Source organism: Mobula hypostoma, chromosome 8 (genome assembly GCF_963921235.1).
Source record: "Mobula hypostoma chromosome 8, sMobHyp1.1, whole genome shotgun sequence".
NCBI classification, from domain to species: Eukaryota; Metazoa; Chordata; class Chondrichthyes; order Myliobatiformes; family Myliobatidae; genus Mobula; species Mobula hypostoma.
In genome coordinates, this window is record NC_086104.1 from 27,132,728 (window position 1) to 27,143,944 (window position 11,217).

Consider the following 11,217-nt stretch of genomic DNA (forward strand, 5'->3'; position numbering starts at 1 on the left):
GTTATGATTTGTAACTCCAAAACATAAACATTAATTGAATGGAAAATAAGAGAGCCAGGAATGTGAGTCTAAATTCATCTTCACTTTAAGCAGGGTGCGCATGTATCATGTGGAAGAGACAAGATGTATGCAATTCACTTAGTTTTACTTGTAATCAGTAATGAATTATTTACATGAACAATGCTTAATTAAACAATAGTTACAATATTATTCAAATACCACTGAAATATTAAGTACGCAACAATCCTCCATACTTAGCTATAAACTAAAACTCAATAGAGAATACGTTTCAACTATATACATAGTATATAGTAATACTACTGAACTATCCACAGCAAAGTAAATTTTTAAATTGTCCATTTCAAGCCTAAAGATTTAGGCCTGTGGAGGCTTTCTTACTCTTGTGGGATAACATCTTTCCTGACAAGGGAGATCATTCTGCTTAGCGGGTGAGACTTGTGGCTGTAAAACAATCTCAGGTTCTTAGGCCTTCTCCGTGGTAGTTGTAGGAATTGATCTGTGGTTCTGCCAGGTCTGGCCACCTTTATTCTTTAATAATTATCTCTGCTCTTCTCAAATGATTGATGTATCATCTCCAGATGATATCAGATGCAATTTTTGCACTGTCTAGGAGAGTGGTCAAATTCTCTCCTTCTTCTTTATATACCCACTTTTGATCATTTCTGTAGTCTTTCGCCAGGACTGCTTGTCCAGGAGTGAAACATCAAACCTTCTTGTTTGAGGAGTCCTCAATGAACCTCAGCTGGTTGACCAGCATGCTCCTTCTGAGATTGGGTTTGAGGAGATACAAGGAACATCATAGCTGGTGAGTTGTTGGTTGTAGATTGTACCGCATTGCAATATGCAAAGAGGAAATTGGCGAACTTCTGGTTCAGTGTCAGTATAGTGTGTTCTGCTGACATTGCTTCCAGTGCATTCTTTAGAAACTGGACAAACCTAGCTGGATTGTACGGTGCAGATACATGGTACAATATGTCTATTCCATTCTTTTTAAGGAATGACTGAAATTGTTCTGCCACAAACTGTGGTCCATTGTCATTAACTAAGTATTCTGGGACACCAGTCCTTGTGAAGAGGTTTCTCAACACATTAACAGTGTGTGAGGCTGTAGGGGAGGCTATTGGGAACACTTCCGTGGATTGAAAGTGGACATTATCGGTTGATGATCAGTAACGAGTGTAAACTCTCTCCCAAACCAGATGCAAGGCCTCTCTGTCAATCTGTACATAATTTTTCTCTGCAGCAGTGAGGGGATGTGATGCAAAGACTAACAGGCGTTGACGTCCATCACTCATAACATATGACATGACTGCACCTATACCAAAAGGTAAGGCATCAGAGGAAAACTTCACTGGATGATGTGGATCATAATGTATGAGTACAGTGTCTGATGTCACCATTTCCTTTGCCTTTTTGAAAGCCACCTCACACCAATTTGTCTGTTGCCATTTCTTCTTGATCTGTAGTAATGAGTTCAAGGGGTGGAGCACAGTAGCCAGGTTTGGCAGGAAAGTGTTATAGTAATTGACAAATCCTAAAAATGACTGCAACTATCGTATATCCATTGGCTTTGGGGCATCCAGCACTGCCTGAATTTTCTCAACACACTTGTGTAACCCAGGTTTATTAAACCCAAAGTTGTAATGTTAGAGCTCCACTTAGTGGAGGGATGACTCCAAGACTTACAGGATTGCAAAGAGAACCTGGGAAAAAAATAGCTGTGCGAGAACAAGGTGCAGATTACACAGGCATGGACAAGTGATAGAAACGCAGTAAACTATAGAAACTAACAAAAGATATAAACTGTTAAAAGTGGAATTAGTAATTGGTATCTCTACCTTACTTACCAGAAATCCTCAGAGTAAAAACCCTGGAGGAGAGATGATATAGATAAAAGATTTATTGAAGCTGCAGCTGTAAGGAGCACCAGCTATAGCGAGATGATATCAGCTGAGACTGGGGTCCAAGATCTTTACCATGTAATCAGGAATTAGTTCTGCTAATCATACTAAGGGATTGGTCAGGTTTTTTTTTTGTGTAAGTATTGTGAATCGACCTTCTGTGGATGACCTACCATTTCATCCAACGAACCAAGAAACAAGATAGAGAAAAACTGATTATTTTTGCCAGGGCTTTGATAAGTAACTGAATGGGATTTACTTTATTTAGAAGTTGTGATGTTGTTGAATTTGTCATGAAAGGAGTTAAGCTACATGTACACTTTTTTGGGGGGAGGGGTTGAATTTGAATTTGTAGATATACTGATCTGAAACTGAAACTGAGGTTAACCATAAGACTTAAAAATAGGAATTCAATTAGTTTCCTAATGAACTAGGGATAAATAAAAAGGCAAATGTTAGTCTGTAAACCTTTAAATAGGAAATAACACTAGATCCAATTAATTAGAGAAATTAGAGTAATAAAGGTCACTCTAATGAATCTCACTAAAAGGGAATTTGGTTTTCATTTGCAACTTAAAACAGAATGTTGGAATTTTGAAATTTTTTACTCATGTAAATATTTTGTATATATTGCTATTTTTAATAAAGAAATCTTACCTCCAGAAGTGTGTGTTTTGTATTCACTACCTCCTTTCGAAACCTACAGCTTCTGACTGGCCACAAGCGCCTAGTGTAGAGTTAGGTAATTGAAATCTTCTCATAAAGAATGTGGTGACCAGTCACACAAGATAAGACAAGCTCTACACAGGTGTTACATAAAACTTGGCGAGCCAGCCAGGAGTCAGATTATAAGATAAACACTGACACACCGGTTAGTATAAAAAGCACTAGAAGAATCTTATTGTTCAAACTCACTTTTTCAATTAAAACTTACAGAAAGAAAATGGGTGCCATGGAGGACAATAGCATCAAAATCCCAAATGCTGCTTTAGTCAATGACATAACAAGAACAGAAAAATACTAGGATTTCTATAAGAATATGGTTCAGTTACCAGTTATTCCTCTAATTGACCCTGGTGCAGAGCCTCCTAAGCACCTTACGAGTACAATTTTGACTCTGCAATGCAAGATCTCCAGCCCTTGCTACCATACACTGAACAGTCAAACAGTGACCAAAACGTTTCCCACCATGTAGTTACTTTAGCCATTGATTACACTCAGAAAGTTGTAAAAGAAACCACACAAGCTTACCTTGGTGACTTGAAAACCTTAGCAAAATGCAGTGGGAAAGATTATGATGAAATCCTGAAAGAGATTTTAATACAGATCAGTGAAATCTTTACTATCGAGAATATGGAAACAGTCACTGTTGAAACTGCTGAAGAGGTATGTAACAAGACCACAGCTCCTCATTTCAGATAAGACTCTCCTGATACTAGCAAGCCTGAAGCAGCTCCAGCTACTCTGTAGAATAAATCAGTCCCTGTAATACAAACTAATGCAGTAAAGCCATCCCTCTCTCCCAATAACACACAGAAAATACTGGAGGAACTCAACAAGACAGGTAGCATCTGTAGAAAAGAGTACCATCGATGTGTCAGGCCAAGACCCTTCAGCAGGACTGGAGAAAAAAAGATGAGGAATAGATTTAAAAGGTGCAGGGGGAGGGGAGAGAGAAACACGAGGTGATAGGTGAAACCTAAACGGGGAGGGATGAAGTAAAGAGCTGGGAAATTGACTGGTGAAAGAGATACAGGGCTGGAGAAAGGGGAGTCTAATAGAAGAGGACAGAAGGCCATGAAAGAAAGAAAAGGAGGAGAAGCACCAGAGGGAGGTGATGTGCAGGAAAGGAGATAAGGTGAGAGAGGGAAAAGGGGATGGAGAATGGTGTAGGTGGGGGGAATTACTGTAAGTTTGAGAAATCGATGTTCATGCCATCAGGTTGGAGGCTACCCAGATGGAATATAAGGTATTGTTCCTCCAACCGGAGTGTGGCCTCATCATGACAGTGGAGACAGACATGGATAGACATATCAGAATGGGAATGGGAAGTGGAATTAAAATGGGTGGCCACTGGGAGACTGCGCTTTTTCTGGTGGAAAGAGTGTAGGTGCTCGGCGAAGAGGTCTCCCAATCTACGATATGTAGGAGGCCACACTGCGAGCATTGAACACAGTATATAACCCCAACAGACTCTCCCAGTGATTGTAACCCTCCAGAAATTCAATGAGCTGTAGTGGAGCACATTGTACGCAGTAATGACTTGACGGCTCATGGCCGTCCACCAGTGAGGCTCTGAAATTTTTCTGGTAGAACCCCTCTTCCACCTAATGAAGCAGATGATGAGACTTGGCGTGCTTGTGCTGAACTGCCCTTGCAAGACCCAAGTGTGTCTGATCTTCATAGAACACGGAAAATATGTGAAAGTATTCTTCCACCAGCTTCTGACATCATCAAGTCAATAAGCCCTGGAGCTTTGCCCACTATTTATGTACAACTCCTATATTCAACTTTTGCTACCATGGAAGATAGTGATGAATTATTTGCCAAATTCATGAACACAGTACAGAACAAGGTTGAAAAACCGTCTGTCTACCTACAACGGTTACAATTAGGAGTTGACTCTGACTGTAAAGCGAGGTGGAGTTAGCAAAACTGAGGCTAATAAGCATCTCTTAAAGCAGTTTTGTAGGGAATGTTGGGACTGCTCTCTGATCTTGAAGCTGCAGCTGGAACAGAAAACACTAAACCTGCCATTGTTTACTGAGCTATTGACAGTTCTATACACCAAGGAAGACAAGCATGCTTCCAGATCCGTGCGCATGAAACAGACTGTATAACATCACGTCAAACAACATGCTGTTATACAGTCTCAGACTGCAGGTGCCTGTAAAGTAGGCAGCTAACTTCAGTTACGTCTCAACTGGCTAAACAAATCGCTGAGCTTCAAAGTCAACTAGCTACTCTAAGCACCAGACAGAAGAAGGTAAAAGCGAGCTCTAAGTCAGCAAGTGATAAGCCACTAAAAGGAAAGGCTGACACAAAAGATAAACACGAGTCTACAACCACTGACAAACAGCCAAGTGTCAAACCATAACCATGGTACAGTTTTAAATGTGGTGAAGATGGGCACATAGCCAGCTCTTGCTGCTACGAAACCAGTCCTGCAATAATAGCAGAAAAGAGAAGACAGTTCAAAAAGAGAAGGAGTGAGTCGGAGTCACTTTATGGTACTCATAAGCCTCATTTAAACTAGAAGTGGTTCCTGGTGCAGGACAAACAGGGACTGATGTTAGCAAAGCACGTCCCAATAGCTTCAAGACCTTGCTTGGTGAAACAAAGACCAGAAGACCTACCTAAGAGATTAGTCAGCACAAATACACCTAGCAGAAAGAAAATGCAATTATTTACTAAATGCAGGATCACAGGTCATAACCATCTCTAAATCCGACTCTTGTCACAACTTGTCAGACCTGCCAGTTCATTCTCTCACCAGCTTGCTGGAAGTTGCTAACCGACGAGCTGCTCCCTATCGTCTGAGCTGAAAGAGGTGTTATTGTGCCTTTTTCACCACACAGCCAGCACGTACAGACTACTTGAGATCTTCGGTGAGGTTTATGCCGAGGAACTTTATGCTGTTCACCCTCTCAAGCCCAGATCTATTGATATCAATAGGGGTTAGCCTGTAGTCAACAACCAGCTCCTTTGTTTTTGCGACATTGAGGGAGAAGTTGTTTTCTTGACACCACTGTGTCAGGGTGATGACTTCTTCTCTGTAGGCTGCCATCGTAACACTAAGGGGCAGAAGACGCTGGTGGGAGTTGTGTACAGGCCACCTAACAGTAGTAGCGAGGTCGGAGATGGTATTAAACAGGAAATTAGAAATGTGTGCAATAAAGGAACAGCAGTTATAATGGGTGACTTCAATCTACATGTAGACTGGGTGAACCAAATTGGTAAAGGTGCTGAGGAAGAGGATTTCTTGGAATGTATGCGGGATGGTTTTTTGAACCAACATGTCGAGGAACCGACTAGAGAGCAGGCTATTCTGGACTGGGTTTTGAGCAATGAGGAAGGGTTAATTAGCGATCTTGTCGTGAGAGGCCCCTTGGGTAAGAGTGACCATAATATGGTGGAATTCTTCATTAACATGGAGAGTGACGTAGTTAATTCAGAAACAAAGGTTCTGAACTTAAAGAGGGGTAACTTTGAAGGTATGAGACATGAATTAGCTAAGATAGACTGGCAAATGACACTTCAAGGATTGACGGTGGATATGCAATGGCAGGCATTTAAAGGTTGCATGGATGAACTACAACAATTGTTCATCCCAGTTTGGCAAAAGAATAAATCAAGGAAGGTAGTGCACCCGTGGCTGACAAGAGAAATTAGGGATAGTATCAATTCCAAAGAAGTAGCATACAAATTAGCCAGAGAAAGTGGCTCACCTGAGGACTGGGAGAAATTCAGAGTTCAGCAGAGGAGGACAAAGGGCTTAATTAGGAAGGGGAAAAAAGATTATGAGAGAAAACTGGCAGAGAACATAAAAACGGACTGTAAAAGCTTTTATAGATATGTAAAAAGGAAAAGACTGATAAAGACAAATGTAGGTCCCCTGCAAACAGAAACAGGTGAATTGATTATGGGGAGCAAGGACATGGCAGACCAATTGAATAATTACTTTGGTTCTGTCTTCACTAAGGAGGACATAAATAATCTTCCAGAAATAGTAAGGGACAGAGGGTCCAGTGAGATGGAGGAACTGAGCGAAATACATGTTAGTAGGGAAGTGGTGTTAGGTAAATTGAAGGGATTGAAGGCAGATAAATCCCCAGGGCCAGATGGTCTGCATCCCAGAGTGCTTAAGGAAGTGGCCCAAGAAATAGTGGATGCATTAGTGATAATTTTTCAAAACTCGTTAGATTCTGGACTAGTTCCTGAGGATTGGAGGGTGGCTAATGTAACCCCACTTTTTAAAAAAGGAGGGAGAGAGAAACCGGGGAATTATAGGCCGGTTAGCCTAACGTCGGTGGTGGGGAAACTGCTGGAGTCAGTTATCAAGGATGTGATAACAGCACATATGGAAAGCGGTGAAATGATCGGACAAAGTCAGCATGGATTTGTGAAAGGAAAATCATGTCTGACGAATCTCATAGAATTTTTTGAGGATGTAACTAGTAGAGTGGATAGGGGAGAACCAGTGGATGTGGTATATTTGGATTTTCAAAAGGCTTTTGACAAGGTCCCACACAGGAGATTAGTGTGCAAACTTAAAGCACACGGTATTGGGGGTAAGGTATTGGTGTGGGTGGAGAATTGGTTAGCAGACAGGAAGCAAAGAGTGGGAATAAACGGGACCTTTTCAGAATGGCAGGCGGTGACTAGTGGGGTACCGCAAGGCTCAGTGCTGGGACCCCAGTTGTTTACAATATATATTAATGACTTGGATGAGGGAATTAAATGCAGCATCTCCAAGTTTGCGGATGACACAAAGCTGGGTGGCAGTGTTAGCAGTGAGGAGGATGCTAAGAGGATGCAGGGTGACTTGGATAGGTTGGGTGAGTGGGCAAACTCATGGCAGATGCAATTTAATGTGGATAAATGTGAAGTTATCCACTTTGGTGGCAAAAATAGGATAACAGATTATTATCTGAATGGTGGCCGATTAGGAAAAGGGGAGGTGCAACGAGACCTGGGTGTCATTATACACCAGTCATTGAAAGTGGGCATGCAGGTACAGCAGGCGGTGAAAAAGGCGAATGGTATGCTGGCATTTATAGCGAGAGGATTCGAGTACAGGAGCAGGGAGGTACTACTGCAGTTGTACAAGGCCTTGGTGAGACCACACCTGGAGTATTGTGTGCAGTTTTGGTCCCCTAATCTGAGGAAAGACATCCTTGCCATAGAGGGAGTACAAAGAAGGTTCACCAGATTGATTCCTGGGATGGCAGGTCTTTCATATGAAGAAAGACTGGATGAACTGGGCTTGTACTCGTTGGAATTTAGAAGATTGAGGGGGGATCTGATTGAAACGTATAAGATCCTAAAGGGATTGGACAGGCTAGATGCGGGAAGATTGTTCCCGATGTTGGGGAGGTCTAGAACGAGGGGTCACAGTTTGAGGATAGAGGGGAAGCCTTTTAGGACCGAGGTTAGGAAAAACTTCTTCACACAGAGAGTGGTGAATCTGTGGAATTCTCTGCCACAGCAAACTGTTGAGGCCAGTTCATTAGCTATGTTTAAAAGGAAGTTAGATATGGCCCTTGTGGCTACAGGGGTCAGGGGGTATGGAGGGAAGGCTGGGTTCTGAGTTGGATGATCAGCCATGATCATAATAAATGGCGATGTAGGCTCAAAGGGCCGAATGGCCTACTCCTGCACCTATTTTCTATGTTTCTATGTTTCTATTATTATTCGGGATTAGGCCAATCAGGGTAGCGTCGTCAGCAAATTTAATTAGCAGATTGGAGCTGTGGGTGGCAACACAGTCATGGGTATTCAGAGAGTAAAGGAGGACACAGCCCTGGGGGCTCCTGCATTGCAGGTCAGAGGGACAGAGGTGAGGGAGCCCACTCTTACCACCTGCCGGTGATCTGACAGGAAGTCCAGGATCCAGCTACACGAGGCAGAGTGAAGGCCGAGGTCTCTGTGCTGCTTGTCGAGCCTGGAGGGAATTATGGTGTTGAATGCTGAACTGTAGTCCAAGAACAGCATTCTCACATAAGCATCCCTCTTCTCCAGACTTGCCTGATTACTTTGGAAAACAAGAAACATGGTTACTGACCTGTAGTGATCTCCAATATAACAACACATGATGTCAGAATTCCTCCCAGGTGTGTTATAGCTGAACTAAATTCAGTGCAAGCCTCACCAAGTCACCAATAATCACCAGGTAAAACTTCCAGTGAGTCTGAATCCATTCAAGCCTCAAGCCCGGAGTTTGACTTTGGTGATTCTCCTGTCCCCACTGAGTGGAAGGCAATACTTACTCAGAAATTACAAAGCAACCTTTATGTTTTCCCCCATCATCACTTTGATCTCAGATGCACCGACAAAGTGAAACATTGAATCAACCTTATTGACGAAACACCGTTCAAACACCAACCTCAGCCTATAAACCCAGAAGACAGAGAAGCTGTTCCGAAGCATCTCTAAGAACTTCTAAACGCAGGAGTGATCAGAGAGCCTGAACCTCCTTTTTCTTTCTCCAGTTGTTGTGGTGAGAAAAGAATGGGGATGTCCGTTTCTCTATAGATTATCCGAAGTTAAATCAACAGACAATTAAAGTCGTCTATGCACTCCCGAAGCTCGAAGACACTTTTATGGCTTTGACCGGTTCCAAATGGTTTTCAGTCCTTGACCTAAAATTTGGTTACTACCAGATAGCAGTTGAAGAAGCTGAACTGCCTAAGACCACCTCCGTGTGTACTCTTGGATTTTATGAATTCAATCCGATGCCACAGGGAATTACAAATGCATCAAGCACATTTCAGCAACACATGGAGAAATGCATGGCTGTTATAAACCTGAGAGAAGTTCCTTGCCTTCATCAATGACACTGTTGTGTTCTCTAAAGACTTGGATGATAATGAGGATAGACTTCTGAGTGTCCTAAATTGACTCAGATAGTATGGTTTTAAGCTAGTTCCAGAAAATTGTGTTTTTGCAGTCAAATACTTCAGACATATGGTGTCTCATCAAGGAGTTCAAACTGACTCTGACAAGATAGCTGTGGTCAAAACCTGGCCAGAAAACTGAAGGAATTGAAGTCCTTCCTTGGACAAATCTGATATTACCGTTGATTTATCAAGGATTTTTCTCCAAAAGTTAAGCCAGTCAATAATTTGACATTGGTGTACCCACCTATCAGAAAGAACTCCAAGGTGAAGAATGATAGCCAGTATCATAATCCAAAAGACCCTTTAGAAGCAGGTGGACTACCGCATGTCAAGAAACATTCAACCCAATCATAAAGGAACTTACATTTGCTCCAGTGTTTCCATTTGTTAGCCCTCAGCTGCCATTCATTTTACACACAGATGCTAGCACTGCTAACTTAGGGGACATCCACTACCAAGACAGGGGTCTTTCCATAATAAAAAAAATAAGGAATCCTGCCCATAAATTAGAGTTCCTAGTTTTAAAACGGGTAGGCAGTGAAAAATTTCATAATTGTCTTTATGGTAGTTCATTTATTGCAGTAACGAACAGTAACCCCCTGACTTACATGCGTTCCACTGCTAGACTAGATGCAACCTGTTACAGATGGCTAGCTGATCTGTCAGCCTACAATTTTAGGTTGGGGAAGTTACACAATGATGCTGATGGGTTGTCCCAACGACCACATGGATGACTATCAGGTGATCTCTCATTCCAGAAAGAATGAGAACGGATCTTGAAGATAATTGAAAGTCATCTGGTGAATTCGGGTGATGCGGGTGAAGTTAGCGCTGACGTTATGCAAGCTGTATGTGAGAGTCGTCTTATCCAACAGACAGAGCCTGCTGCAGCTGTCATCACTGCATTTGTTAGAAATTTGTTATAGCAAGTGCTATACCGGACAGTTATACACAAAGAAATCAGTGTGGGGGATTACCAGTCATTTCTCATCTCTCTGATGCTGATGTTACAAATTTCCAGTTAGCTGATCCTGTATAAGGGGAGTCATCAAGCAGATGGAAACTGGAGAAAAATCAATCCCTTCAGTGAGAAATTCAATTGGCAAGCTACCCTAACTTCTCAGAGAATGGAATTGCTAAGAGCTACAAGACAGAATTCTGTACAGAAAAAGATTAACCAGAGATAAAAACAACTTACCAGATTGTTTTACCTGAAAAGTTTCGATCTGATGTACTTAAGAGTCTTCACGATGATGTTGGTCACTTGGGTATAGATCGTTCTTTGGATTTAGTCAGAAGCCAATTTTATTGACCCAAGATGGCTGTTGATGTGGAACAAAAGATTAAAACCTGCTGTCGATGTGTAAGAAGAATGACCTTGCCTGAGAAAGCTGCTCCACTAGTGAATTTTGTGACTTCTCAGCCCTTGCAGCTGGTCTGCATGGACTTACTTACATTAGAACCCAATCAAAGTAACACAAAAGATGTGTTAGCAATAACTGATCATATGCTTTGCCTATTCCTACACCTGATCAAAAAGCAATGACAGTTGTGAAATGCCTACAGGAGCATTTCATCTCTCATGCTTATCCCAAGCACCTACACAGCGATAGTGGCCTGACTTTGAATCCCATTTGATTAAAGAACCATGTGAGATAGCTGGAACTCAAAAAGTT